This window comes from Dendrobates tinctorius, unplaced genomic scaffold, assembly GCF_039654945.1.
Source record: "Dendrobates tinctorius isolate UK_male_01 unplaced genomic scaffold, ASM3965494v1 ptg000063l, whole genome shotgun sequence".
NCBI classification, from domain to species: Eukaryota; Metazoa; Chordata; class Amphibia; order Anura; family Dendrobatidae; genus Dendrobates; species Dendrobates tinctorius.
This window is the reverse complement of record NW_027361731.1, coordinates 23,037,466-23,051,560: the sequence shown is the minus strand read 5'-3', so window position 1 is coordinate 23,051,560 and position 14,095 is coordinate 23,037,466. Positions and strand designations below refer to the sequence as shown.

The 14,095-nt window shown below is 63.5% G+C and overlaps 1 protein-coding gene across 1 annotated transcript in view; it reads left to right on the top strand.

The window, feature by feature from the left end:
* The window catches only part of TBCD (tubulin folding cofactor D), a 148,234-nt gene that overhangs the window by 429 nt on the left and 133,710 nt on the right, over nt 1-14,095 (top strand). The gene's annotated exons all lie outside the window — the stretch shown is intronic.

The window sequence follows — 14,095 nt, the reverse complement described above, 5'->3', positions numbered from 1 at the left end:
TACTGCTCTCCCCCGGCCCGGCTGTGTATATACTGCTCTCCCCCGGCCCGGCTGTGTATATACTGCTCTCCCCCGGCCCGGCTGTGTATATACCGCTCTCCTCCTCCCCCCCGGCCCGGCTGTGTATATACTGCTCTCCTCCTCCCCCCGGCCCGGCTGTGTATATACCGCTCTCCTCCTCCCCCCCGGCCCGGCTGTGTATATACCGCTCTCCTCCTCCCCCCCGGCACGGCTGTGTATATACCGCTCTCCTCCTCCCCCCCGGCACGGCTGTGTATATACTGCTCTCCCCCGGCCCGGCTGTGTATATACCGCTCTCCTCCTCCCCCCCGGCCCGGCTGTGTATATACCGCTCTCCTCCTCCCCCCCGGCCCGGCTGTGTATATACCGCTCTCCTCCTCCCCCCCGGCCCGGCTGTGTATATACCGCTCTCCTCCTCCCCCCCGGCACGGCTGTGTATATACCGCTCTCCTCCTCCCCCCCGGCACGGCTGTGTATATACCGCTCTCCTCCTCCCCCCCGGCCCGGCTGTGTATATACCGCTCTCCTCCTCCCCCCCGGCCCGGCTGTGTATATACCGCTCTCCTCCTCTCCCCCGGCACGGCTGTGTATATACCGCTCTCCTCCTCTCCCCCGGCCCGGCTGTGTATATACCGCTCTCCTCCTCTCCCCCGGCACGGCTGTGTATATACTGCTCTCCTCCTCCCCCGGCCCGGCTGTGTATATACTGCTCTCCTCCTCCCCCGGCCCGGCTGTGTATATACCGCTCTCCTCCTCTCCCCCGGCACTGCTGTGTATATTCTGCTCTCCTCCTCCCCCCCGGCCCGGCTGTGTATATACTGCTCTCCTCCTCTCCCCCGGCCCGGCTGTGTATATACCGCTCTTCTCCTCCCCCGGCCCGGCTGTGTATATACCGCTCTCCTCCTCCCCCGGCCCGGCTGTGTATATACCGCTCTCCTCCTCTCCCCCGGCACGGCTGTGTATATACTGCTCTCCTCCTCCCCCCGGCCCGGCTGTGTATATACTGCTCTCCTCCTCTCCCCCGGCCCGGCTGTGTATATACTGCTCTCCTCCTCCCCCGGCCCGGCTGTGTATATACTGCTCTCCTCCTCTCCCCCGGCCCGGCTGTGTATATACTGCTCTCCTCCTCCCCCCCCGCACGGCTGTGTATATACTGCTCTCCTCCTCCCCCCCCGCACGGCTGTGTATATACTGCTCTCCTCCTCCTCCCCCCTGGCCCGGCTGTGTATATACTGCTCTCCTCCTCTCCCCCGACACCGCTGTGTATATACTGCTCTCCTCCTCCCCCCCGGCACGGCTGTGTATATACTGCTCTCATCCTCTCCCCCTGGCCCGGCTGTGTATATACTGCTCTCCTCCTCTCCCCCTGGCCCGGCTGTGTATATACTGCTCTCCCCCGGCCCGGCTGTGTATATACTGCTCTCCTCCTCCCCCCCGGCACGGCTGTGTATATACTGCTCTCATCCTCCCCCCCCCGGCCCGGCTGTGTATATACTGCTCTCCTCCTCTCCCCCTGGCCCGGCTGTGTATATACTGCTCTCCTCCTCCCCCCCCCCCGGCACGGCTGTGCATATACTGCTCTCCTCCTCCCCCCCGGCCCGGCTGTGTATATACTGCTCTCCTCCTCCCCCCCGGCACGGCTGTGTATATACTGCTCTCCTCCTCCCCCCGGCACGGCTGTGTATATACTGCTCTCCTCCTCTCCCCCGGCCCGGCTGTGTATATACTGCTCTCCCCCGGCCCGGCTGTGTATATACTGCTCTCCTCCCCCGGCCCGGCTGTGTATATACTGCTCTCCTCCTCTCCCCCGGCACGGCTGTGTATATACCGCTCTCCTCCTCTCCCTGGCCCGGCTGTGTATATACTGCTCTCCTCCTCCCCCCCGGCCCGGCTGTGTATATACTGCTCTCCTCCTCCCCCCCGGCACGGCTGTGTATATACTGCTCTCCTCCTCCCCCTTGCACGGCTGTGTATATACTGCTCTCCTCCTCTCCCCCGGCCCGGCTGTGTATATACTGCTCTCCCCCGGCCCGGCTGTGTATATACTGCTCTCCCCCGGCCCGGCTGTGTATATACTGCTCTCCCCCGGCCCGGCTGTGTATATACTGCTCTCCCCCGGCCCGGCTGTGTATATACTGCTCTCCTCCTCCCCCCCGGCCCGGCTGTGTATATACTGCTCTCCTCCTCCCCCCCGGCCCGGCTGTGTATATACTGCTCTCCTCCTCCCCCCCGGCCCGGCTGTGTATATACTGCTCTCCTCCTCCCCCCCGGCCCGGCTGTGTATATACTGCTCTCCTCCTCCCCCTCGGCCCGGCTGTGTATATACTGCTCTCCTCCTCCCCCCCCGGCCCGGCTGTGTATATACTGCTCTCCTCCTCCCCCGGCCCGGCTGTGTATATACCGCTCTCCTCCTCTCCCCCGGCACGGCTGTGTATATACTGCTCTCCTCCTCTCCCCCGGCCCGGCTGTGTATATACTGCTCTCCTCCTCCCCCGGCACGGCTGTGTATATACTGCTCTCCTCCTCTCCCCCGGCCCGGCTGTGTATATACTGCTCTCCTCCTCCCCCGGCCCGGCTGTGTATATACTGCTCTCCTCCTCCCCCGGCCCGGCTGTGTATATACCGCTCTCCTCCTCTCCCCCGGCACGGCTGTGTATATTCTGCTCTCCTCCTCCCCCCCGGCCCGGCTGTGTATATACTGCTCTCCTCCTCTCCCCCGGCCCGGCTGTGTATATACTGCTCTTCTCCTCCCCCGGCCCGGCTGTGTATATACCGCTCTCCTCCTCCCCCGGCCCGGCTGTGTATATACCGCTCTCCTCCTCTCCCCCGGCACGGCTGTGTATATACTGCTCTCCTCCTCCCCCCGGCCCGGCTGTGTATATACTGCTCTCCTCCTCTCCCCCGGCCCGGCTGTGTATATACTGCTCTCCTCCTCCCCCGGCCCGGCTGTGTATATACTGCTCTCCTCCTCTCCCCCGGCCCGGCTGTGTATATACTGCTCTCCTCCTCCCCCCCTGCACGGCTGTGTATATACTGCTCTCCTCCTCCTCCCCCCTGGCCCGGCTGTGTATATACTGCTCTCCTCCTCTCCCCCGACACCGCTGTGTATATACTGCTCTCCTCCTCCCCCCCGGCACGGCTGTGTATATACTGCTCTCCTCCTCTCCCCCTGGCCCGGCTGTGTATATACTGCTCTCCTCCTCTCCCCCTGGCCCGGCTGTGTATATACTGCTCTCCCCCGGCCCGGCTGTGTATATACTGCTCTCCTCCTCCCCCCCGGCACGGCTGTGTATATACTGCTCTCATCCTCCCCCCCCCGGCCCGGCTGTGTATATACTGCTCTCCTCCTCTCCCCCTGGCCCGGCTGTGTATATACTGCTCTCCTCCTCCCCCCCCCGGCACGGCTGTGCATATACTGCTCTCCTCCTCCCCCCCGGCCCGGCTGTGTATATACTGCTCTCCTCCTCCCCCCCGGCACGGCTGTGTATATACTGCTCTCCTCCTCCCCCCGGCACGGCTGTGTATATACTGCTCTCCTCCTCTCCCCCGGCCCGGCTGTGTATATACTGCTCTCCCCCGGCCCGGCTGTGTATATACTGCTCTCCTCCCCCGGCCCGGCTGTGTATATACTGCTCTCCTCCTCTCCCCCGGCACGGCTGTGTATATACCGCTCTCCTCCTCTCCCTGGCCCGGCTGTGTATATACTGCTCTCCTCCTCCCCCCCGGCCTGGCTGTGTATATACTGCTCTCCTCCTCCCCCCCGGCACGGCTGTGTATATACTGCTCTCCTCCTCCCCCTTGCACGGCTGTGTATATACTGCTCTCCTCCTCTCCCCCGGCCCGGCTGTGTATATACTGCTCTCCCCCGGCCCGGCTGTGTATATACTGCTCTCCCCCGGCCCGGCTGTGTATATACTGCTCTCCCCCGGCCCGGCTGTGTATATACTGCTCTCCCCCGGCCCGGCTGTGTATATACTGCTCTCCCCCGGCCCGGCTGTGTATATACTGCTCTCCTCCTCCCCCGGCCCGGCTGTGTATATACTGCTCTCCTCCTCCCCCGGCCCGGCTGTGTATATACTGCTCTCCTCCTCCCCCGGCCCGGCTGTGTATATACTGCTCTCCTCCTCCCCCCGGCCCGGCTGTGTATATACTGCTCTCCTCCTCTCCCCCGGCCCGGCTGTGTATATACTGCTCTCCTCCTCTCCCCCGGCCCGGCTGTGTATATACTGCTCTCCTCCTCTCCCCCGGCCCGGCTGTGTATATACTGCTCTCCTCCTCTCCCCCGGCCCGGCTGTGTATATACTGCTCTCCTCCTCCCCCCGGCACGGCTGTGTATATACTGCTCTCCTCCTCTCCCCCGGCACGGCTGTGTATATACTGCTCTCCTCCTCCCCCCGGCACGGCTGTGTATATACTGCTCTCCTCCTCCCCCCGGCCCGGCTGTGTATATACTGGTCTCCTCCCCCCCCGCACGGCACGGCTGTGTATATACTGCTCTCCCCCGGCCCAGCTGTGTATATACTGCTCTCCTCCTCTCCCCCCGGCACGGCTGTGTATATACTGCTCTCCTCCTCTCCCCCCGGCACGGCTGTGTATATACTGCTCTCCCCCGGCCCGGCTGTGTATATACTGCTCTCCTCCTCTCCCCCGGCCCGGCATGGCTGTGTATATACTGCTCTCCTCCTTTCCCCTGGCCCGGCATGGCTGTGTAAATTCTGCTCTCCTCCTCCCCCGGCACGGCTGTGTATATACCGCTCTCCTCCTCTCCACCCGGCACGGCTGTGTATATACTGCTCTCCTCCTCTCCCCCCGACACGGCTGTGTATATACTGCTCTCCTCCTCTCCCCCCGACACGGCTGTGTATATACTGCTCTCCTCCTCCCCCCCGGCCCGGCTGTGTATATACCGCTCTCCTCCTCCCCCCCGGCACGGCTGTGTATATACCGCTCTCCTCCTCCCCCCCGGCACGGCTGTGTATATACCGCTCTCCTCCTCCCCCCCGGCCCGGCTGTGTATATACCGCTCTCCTCCTCCCCCCCGGCCCGGCTGTGTATATACCGCTCTCCTCCTCCCCCGGCCCGGCTGTGTATATACTGCTCTCCTCCTCTCCCCCGGCCCGGCTGTGTATATACTGCTCTCCTCCTCCCCCCCCGCACGGCTGTGTATATACTGCTCTCCTCCTCCCCCCCCGCACGGCTGTGTATATACTGCTCTCCTCCTCCTCCCCCCTGGCCCGGCTGTGTATATACTGCTCTCCTCCTCTCCCCCGACACCGCTGTGTATATACTGCTCTCCTCCTCCCCCCCGGCACGGCTGTGTATATACTGCTCTCATCCTCTCCCCCTGGCCCGGCTGTGTATATACTGCTCTCCTCCTCTCCCCCTGGCCCGGCTGTGTATATACTGCTCTCCCCCGGCCCGGCTGTGTATATACTGCTCTCCTCCTCCCCCCCGGCACGGCTGTGTATATACTGCTCTCATCCTCCCCCCCCCGGCCCGGCTGTGTATATACTGCTCTCCTCCTCTCCCCCTGGCCCGGCTGTGTATATACTGCTCTCCTCCTCCCCCCCCCCGGCACGGCTGTGCATATACTGCTCTCCTCCTCCCCCCCGGCCCGGCTGTGTATATACTGCTCTCCTCCTCCCCCCCGGCACGGCTGTGTATATACTGCTCTCCTCCTCCCCCCGGCACGGCTGTGTATATACTGCTCTCCTCCTCTCCCCCGGCCCGGCTGTGTATATACTGCTCTCCCCCGGCCCGGCTGTGTATATACTGCTCTCCTCCCCCGGCCCGGCTGTGTATATACTGCTCTCCTCCTCTCCCCCGGCACGGCTGTGTATATACCGCTCTCCTCCTCTCCCTGGCCCGGCTGTGTATATACTGCTCTCCTCCTCCCCCCCGGCCCGGCTGTGTATATACTGCTCTCCTCCTCCCCCCCGGCACGGCTGTGTATATACTGCTCTCCTCCTCCCCCTTGCACGGCTGTGTATATACTGCTCTCCTCCTCTCCCCCGGCCCGGCTGTGTATATACTGCTCTCCCCCGGCCCGGCTGTGTATATACTGCTCTCCCCCGGCCCGGCTGTGTATATACTGCTCTCCCCCGGCCCGGCTGTGTATATACTGCTCTCCCCCGGCCCGGCTGTGTATATACTGCTCTCCTCCTCCCCCCCGGCCCGGCTGTGTATATACTGCTCTCCTCCTCCCCCCCGGCCCGGCTGTGTATATACTGCTCTCCTCCTCCCCCCCGGCCCGGCTGTGTATATACTGCTCTCCTCCTCCCCCCCGGCCCGGCTGTGTATATACTGCTCTCCTCCTCCCCCCCGGCCCGGCTGTGTATATACTGCTCTCCTCCTCCCCCTCGGCCCGGCTGTGTATATACTGCTCTCCTCCTCCCCCCCGGCCCGGCTGTGTATATACTGCTCTCCTCCTCCCCCGGCCCGGCTGTGTATATACCGCTCTCCTCCTCTCCCCCGGCACGGCTGTGTATATACTGCTCTCCTCCTCTCCCCCGGCCCGGCTGTGTATATACTGCTCTCCTCCTCCCCCGGCCCGGCTGTGTATATACTGCTCTCCTCCTCCCCCGGCCCGGCTGTGTATATACCGCTCTCCTCCTCTCCCCCGGCACGGCTGTGTATATTCTGCTCTCCTCCTCCCCCCCGGCCCGGCTGTGTATATACTGCTCTCCTCCTCTCCCCCGGCCCGGCTGTGTATATACTGCTCTTCTCCTCCCCCGGCCCGGCTGTGTATATACCGCTCTCCTCCTCCCCCGGCCCGGCTGTGTATATACCGCTCTCCTCCTCTCCCCCGGCACGGCTGTGTATATACTGCTCTCCTCCTCCCCCCGGCCCGGCTGTGTATATACTGCTCTCCTCCTCTCCCCCGGCCCGGCTGTGTATATACTGCTCTCCTCCTCCCCCGGCCCGGCTGTGTATATACTGCTCTCCTCCTCTCCCCCGGCCCGGCTGTGTATATACTGCTCTCCTCCTCCCCCCCTGCACGGCTGTGTATATACTGCTCTCCTCCTCCTCCCCCCTGGCCCGGCTGTGTATATACTGCTCTCCTCCTCTCCCCCGACACCGCTGTGTATATACTGCTCTCCTCCTCCCCCCCGGCACGGCTGTGTATATACTGCTCTCCTCCTCTCCCCCTGGCCCGGCTGTGTATATACTGCTCTCCTCCTCTCCCCCTGGCCCGGCTGTGTATATACTGCTCTCCCCCGGCCCGGCTGTGTATATACTGCTCTCCTCCTCCCCCCCGGCACGGCTGTGTATATACTGCTCTCATCCTCCCCCCCCCGGCCCGGCTGTGTATATACTGCTCTCCTCCTCTCCCCCTGGCCCGGCTGTGTATATACTGCTCTCCTCCTCCCCCCCCCGGCACGGCTGTGCATATACTGCTCTCCTCCTCCCCCCCGGCCCGGCTGTGTATATACTGCTCTCCTCCTCCCCCCCGGCACGGCTGTGTATATACTGCTCTCCTCCTCCCCCCGGCACGGCTGTGTATATACTGCTCTCCTCCTCTCCCCCGGCCCGGCTGTGTATATACTGCTCTCCCCCGGCCCGGCTGTGTATATACTGCTCTCCTCCCCCGGCCCGGCTGTGTATATACTGCTCTCCTCCTCTCCCCCGGCACGGCTGTGTATATACCGCTCTCCTCCTCTCCCTGGCCCGGCTGTGTATATACTGCTCTCCTCCTCCCCCCCGGCCTGGCTGTGTATATACTGCTCTCCTCCTCCCCCCCGGCACGGCTGTGTATATACTGCTCTCCTCCTCCCCCTTGCACGGCTGTGTATATACTGCTCTCCTCCTCTCCCCCGGCCCGGCTGTGTATATACTGCTCTCCCCCGGCCCGGCTGTGTATATACTGCTCTCCCCCGGCCCGGCTGTGTATATACTGCTCTCCCCCGGCCCGGCTGTGTATATACTGCTCTCCCCCGGCCCGGCTGTGTATATACTGCTCTCCTCCTCCCCCGGCCCGGCTGTGTATATACTGCTCTCCTCCTCCCCCGGCCCGGCTGTGTATATACTGCTCTCCTCCTCCCCCGGCCCGGCTGTGTATATACTGCTCTCCTCCTCCCCCCGGCCCGGCTGTGTATATACTGCTCTCCTCCTCTCCCCCGGCCCGGCTGTGTATATACTGCTCTCCTCCTCTCCCCCGGCCCGGCTGTGTATATACTGCTCTCCTCCTCTCCCCCGGCCCGGCTGTGTATATACTGCTCTCCTCCTCCCCCCGGCACGGCTGTGTATATACTGCTCTCCTCCTCTCCCCCGGCACGGCTGTGTATATACTGCTCTCCTCCTCCCCCCGGCACGGCTGTGTATATACTGCTCTCCTCCTCCCCCCGGCCCGGCTGTGTATATACTGGTCTCCTCCCCCCCCGCACGGCACGGCTGTGTATATACTGCTCTCCCCCGGCCCAGCTGTGTATATACTGCTCTCCTCCTCTCCCCCCGGCACGGCTGTGTATATACTGCTCTCCTCCTCTCCCCCCGGCACGGCTGTATATATACTGCTCTCCCCCGGCCCGGCTGTGTATATACTGCTCTCCTCCTCTCCCCCGGCCCGGCATGGCTGTGTATATACTGCTCTCCTCCTTTCCCCTGGCCCGGCATGGCTGTGTAAATTCTGCTCTCCTCCTCCCCCGGCACGGCTGTGTATATACCGCTCTCCTCCTCTCCACCCGGCACGGCTGTGTATATACTGCTCTCCTCCTCTCCCCCCGACACGGCTGTGTATATACTGCTCTCCTCCTCTCCCCCCGGCACGGCTGTGTATATACTGCTCTCCTCCTCCCCCCCCCGGCACGGCTGTGTATATACCGCTCTCCTCCTCTCCCCCCGACACGGCTGTGTATATACTGCTCTCCTCCTCTCCCCCCGGCACGGCTGTGTATATACTGCTCTCCTCCTCCCCCCCCGGCACGGCTGTGTATATACCGCTCTCCTCCTCTCCCCCCCGGCACGGCTGTGTATATACCGCTCTCCTCCTCTCCCCCCCGGCACGGCTGTGTATATACCGCTCTCCTCCTCTCCCCCCCGGCACGGCTGTGTATATACCGCTCTCCTCCTCTCCCCCCCGGCACGGCTGTGTATATACCGCTCTCCTCCTCTCCCCCCCGGCACGGCTGTGTATATACCGCTCTCCTCCTCTCCCCCCCGGCACGGCTGTGTATATACCGCTCTCCTCCTCTCCCCCCCGGCACGGCTGTGTATATACCGCTCTCCTCCTCTCCCCCCCGGCACGGCTGTGTATATACCGCTCTCCTCCTCTCCCCCCCGGCACGGCTGTGTATATACCGCTCTCCTCCTCTCCCCCCCGGCACGGCTGTGTATATACCGCTCTCCTCCTCTCCCCCCCGGCACGGCTGTGTATATACCGCTCTCCTCCTCTCCCCCCGGCACGGCTGTGTATATACTGCTCTCCTCCTCCCCCCCCCCCCCCCGGCCCGGCTGTGTATATACTGCTCTCCTCCTCCCCCCGGCCCGGCTGTGTATATACTGCTCTCCTCCTCCTCCCCCCGGCCCGGCTGTGTATATACTGCTCTCCTCCTCCCCCCCCCCCCCGGCACGGCTGTGTATATACTGCTCTCTTCCTCTCCCCCGGCACGGCTGTGTATATACCGCTCTCCTCCTCCCCCCCCCCCCGCACGGCTGTGTATATACTGCTCTCCTCCTCCCCCCCCCACCGCACGGCTGTGTATATACTGCTCTCCTCCTACCCCGACACGGCTGCATATATACTGCTCTCCTCCTCCCCCCCGGCACGGCTGTGTATATACTGCTCTCCTCCTCCCCCCCCGGCACGGCTGTGTATATACTGCTCTCCTCCTCCCCCCCCCCCGGCACGGCTGTGTATATACTGCTCTCCTCCTCCCCCCCCCCCCCGGCACGGCTGTGTATATACTGCTCTCCTCCTCCCCCCCGGCACGGCTGTGGATATACTGCTCTCCTCCTCCCCCGGCACGGCTGTGTAAATTCTGCTCTCCTCCTCCCCCTGGCCCGGCTGTGTATATACTGCTCTCCTCCTCCCCCCGGCACGGCTGTGTATATACTGCTCCCCTCCTCCCCCCGACACGGCTGTGTATATACTGCTCCCCTCCTCCCCCCGGCACGGCTGTGTATATACTGCTCTCCTCCTCCCCCCCCGGCACGGCTGTGTATATACCGCTCTCCTCCTCCCCCCGGCCCGGCTGTATATACTGCTCTCTTCCTCCCCCCCTAGCACGGCTGTGTATATACCGCTCTCCTCCTCCCCCCCGGCACGGCTGTGTATATACCGCTCTCCTCCTCCCCCCCGGCACGGCTGTGTATATACCGCTCTCCTCCTCCCCCCGGCACGGCTGTGGATATACTGCTCTCCTCCTCCCCCCCCGGCACGGCTGTGGATATACTGCTCTCCTCCTCCCCCGGCACGGCTGTGTAAATTCTGCTCTCCTCCTCCCCCGACACGGCTGTGTATATACTGCCCCTCTCCCCCCCCCGGCACGGATGTGTGTATACTTATATACTGCTCTCCCCCCCGCCCCCCCCGGACGGCTGTGTATATTCTGCTCTCCTCCCCCCCCGGCACGGATGTGTACATACTTATATACTGCTCTCCCCTCCCCCCCGACACGGCTGTGTATATACTTATATACTGCTCTCCCCCCTGGCACGGCTGTGTATATTCTGCTCTCCTCCTCCTCCTCCCCACCCCCACCGGCATGGCTGTGTATATTCTGCTCTCCTCAACCCCCCCCCCCGGCACCGCTGTGTATATACTGCTCTCCTCCTCTCCTCCCCCCCCCCCCCCCCCCGGCACGGCTGTGTATATACCGCTCTCCTCCCCTCCCCCGGCACGGCTGTGTATATACTGCTCTCCTTCTCTCTCCGGCCCGGCTGTGTATATACTGCTCTCCTCCTCCCCCCCCGGCATGACTGTGTATACACTGCTCTCCTCCTCCCCCCGTCACGGCTGTGTATATACTGCTCTCCTCCTCCCCCCGTCACGGCTGTGTATATACTGCTCTCCTCCTCCCCCCGGCCCGGCTGTGTATATACTGCTCTCCTCCTCCTCCCCCCGGCCCGGCTGTGTATATACTGCTCTCCTCCTCTCCCCCCCCGGCACGGCTGTGTATATACTGCTCTCTTCCTCTCCCCCGGCACGGCTGTGTATATACCGCTCTCCTCCTCCCCCCCCCCCGCACGGCTGTGTATATACTGCTCTCCTCCTCCCCCCCACCGCACGGCTGTGTATATACTGCTCTCCTCCTACCCCGACACGGCTGCATATATACTGCTCTCCTCCTCCCCCCCGGCACGGCTGTGTATATACTGCTCTCCTCCTCCCCCCCCCCCGGCACGGCTGTGTATATACTGCTCTCCTCCTCCCCCCCCCCGGCACGGCTGTGTATATACTGCTCTCCTCCTCCCCCCCCGGCACGGCTGTGTATATACTGCTCTCCTCCTCCCCCCCCGACACGGCTGTGTATATACCGCTCTCCTCCCCCCCCCGGCACGGCTGTGGATATACCGCTCTCCTCCTCCCCCGACACGGCTGTGTATATACCGCTCTCCTCCTCCCCCGACACGGCTGTGTATATACTGCTCTCCTCCTCTCCCCCGGCACGGCCGTGTATATACTGCTCTCCTCCTCACCCCGGCACGGCTGTGTAAATTCTGCTCTCCTCCTCCCCCGACACGGCTGTGTATATACCGCTCTCCTCATCCCCCCCCCCCCCCCCCCCCGGCACGGCTGTGTATATACTGCTCTCCTCCTCCCCCCGGCACGGCTGTGTATATACTGCTCTCCTCCTCTCCCCCGGCACGGCCGTGTATATACTGCTCTCCTCCTCACCCCCGGCACGGCCGTGTATATACTGCTCTCCTCCTCTCCCCCCGCCACGGCTGTGTATATACTGCTCTCCTCCTCCCCCTGGCCCGGCTGTGTATATACTGCTCTCCTCCTCCCCCCGGCACGGCTGTGTATATACTGCTCCCCTCCTCCCCCCGACACGGCTGTGTATATACTGCTCCCCTCCTCCCCCCGGCACGGCTGTGTATATACTGCTCTCCTCCTCCCCCCCCGGCACGGCTGTGTATATACCGCTCTCCTCCTCCCCCCGGCCCGGCTGTATATACTGCTCTCTTCCTCCCCCCCTAGCACGGCTGTGTATATACCGCTCTCCTCCTCCCCCCCGGCACGGCTGTGTATATACCGCTCTCCTCCTCCCCCCCGGCACGGCTGTGTATATACCGCTCTCCTCCTCCCCCCCGGCACGGCTGTGTATATACCGCTCTCCTCCTCCCCCCGGCACGGCTGTGTATATACCGCTCTCCTCCTCCCCCGGCACGGCTGTGTATATACCGCTCTCCTCCTCCCCCCGGCACGGCTGTGTATATACTGCTCTCCTCCTCCCCCCGGCACGGCCGTGTATATACCGCTCTCCTCCTCCCCCCGGCACGGCTGTGTATATGCTTCCTCTCCCTTTCCCCCCCCCCCCGGCACGGCTGTGTATATACTGCTCTCCTCCTCTCCCCCGGCACGGCTGTGTATATACTGCTCTCCTCCTCCCCCCCGGCACGGCTGTGTATATACCGCTCTCCTCCTCCCCCCGGCCCGGCTGTATATACTGCTCTCTTCCTCCCCCCCCCCCCCCCCCCTGGCACGGCTGTGTATATACTGCTCTCCTCCTCCCCCCCGACACGGCTGTGTATATACTGCTCTCCTCCTCCCCCCCGGCAAGGCTGTGTATATACTGCTCTCCTCCTCCCCCCCGGCACGGCTGTGTATATACCGCTCTCCTCCTCCCCCCGGCACGGCTGTGTATATACTGCTCTCCTCCTCCCCCCCGGCACGGCTGTGTATATACTGCTCTCCTCCTCCCCCTGGCCCGGCTGTGTATATACTGCTCTCCTCCTCTCCCCCGGCACGGCTGTGTATATACTGCTCTCCTCCTCCCCCTGGCCCGGCTGTGTGTATACTGCTCTCCTCCTCTCCCCCGGCCCGGCTGTGTATATACTGCTCTCCTCCTCTCCCCCGGCCCGGCTGTGTATATACTGCTCTCCTCTCCCCCGGCCCGGCTGTGTATATACTGCTCTCCTCCTCCCCCCGGCACGGCTGTGTATATAATGCTCTCCTCCTCCCCCGGCACGGCTGTGCATATACTGCTCTCCTCCTCTCCCCCGGCACGGCTGTGTATATACCGCTCTCCTCCTCCCCCCTGGCCCGGCTGTGTATATACTGCTCTCCCCCCCCCCCCCCGGCACGGCTGTGTATATACTGCTCTCCTCCTCCCCCTGGCCCGGCTGTGTATATACTGCTCTCCTCCTCTCCCCCGGCACGGCTGTGTATATACTGCTCTCCTCCTCCCCCCCGGCACTGCTGTGGATATACTGCTCTCCTCCTCCCCCGACACGGCTGTGTATATACTGCTCTCCCCCGGCCCGGCATGGCTGTGTAAATTCTGCTCTCCTCCTCCCCCGACACGGCTGTGTATATACTGCTCTCCCCCCCCCCCCCCCCCCCCCCCCATCGGCACGGCTGTATATATACTGCTCTCCCCCGGCACGGCTGTATATATACCGCTCTCCTCCTCCCCCCGGCACGGCCGTGTATATACCGCTCTCCTCCTCCCCCCGGCACGGCTGTGTATATACTGCTCTCCTCCTCCCCCCCCCCCCCCCCCCCCGGCACGGCTGTGTATATACTCCTCTCCTCCGGCACGGCTGTGTATATACTGCTCTCCTCCTCCCCCCCGGCACGGCTGTGTATATACCGCTCTCCTCCTCCCCCCGGCACTGCTGTGTATATACCGCTCTCCTCCTCCCCCCGGCCCGGCTGTATATACTGCTCTCTTCCTCCCCCCTCCCCTGGCACGGCTGTGTATATACTGCTCTCCTCCTCCCCCCCGGCACGGCTGTGTATATACTGCTCTCCTCCTCCCCCCCCCCCCCGGCGAGGCTGTGTATATACTGCTCTCCTCCTCCCCCCGGCACGGCTGTGTATATACTGCTCTCCTCCTCCCCCCCCCCCCCGGCACGGCTGTGTATATACCGCTCTCCTCCTCCCCCCGGCACGGCTGTGTATATACTG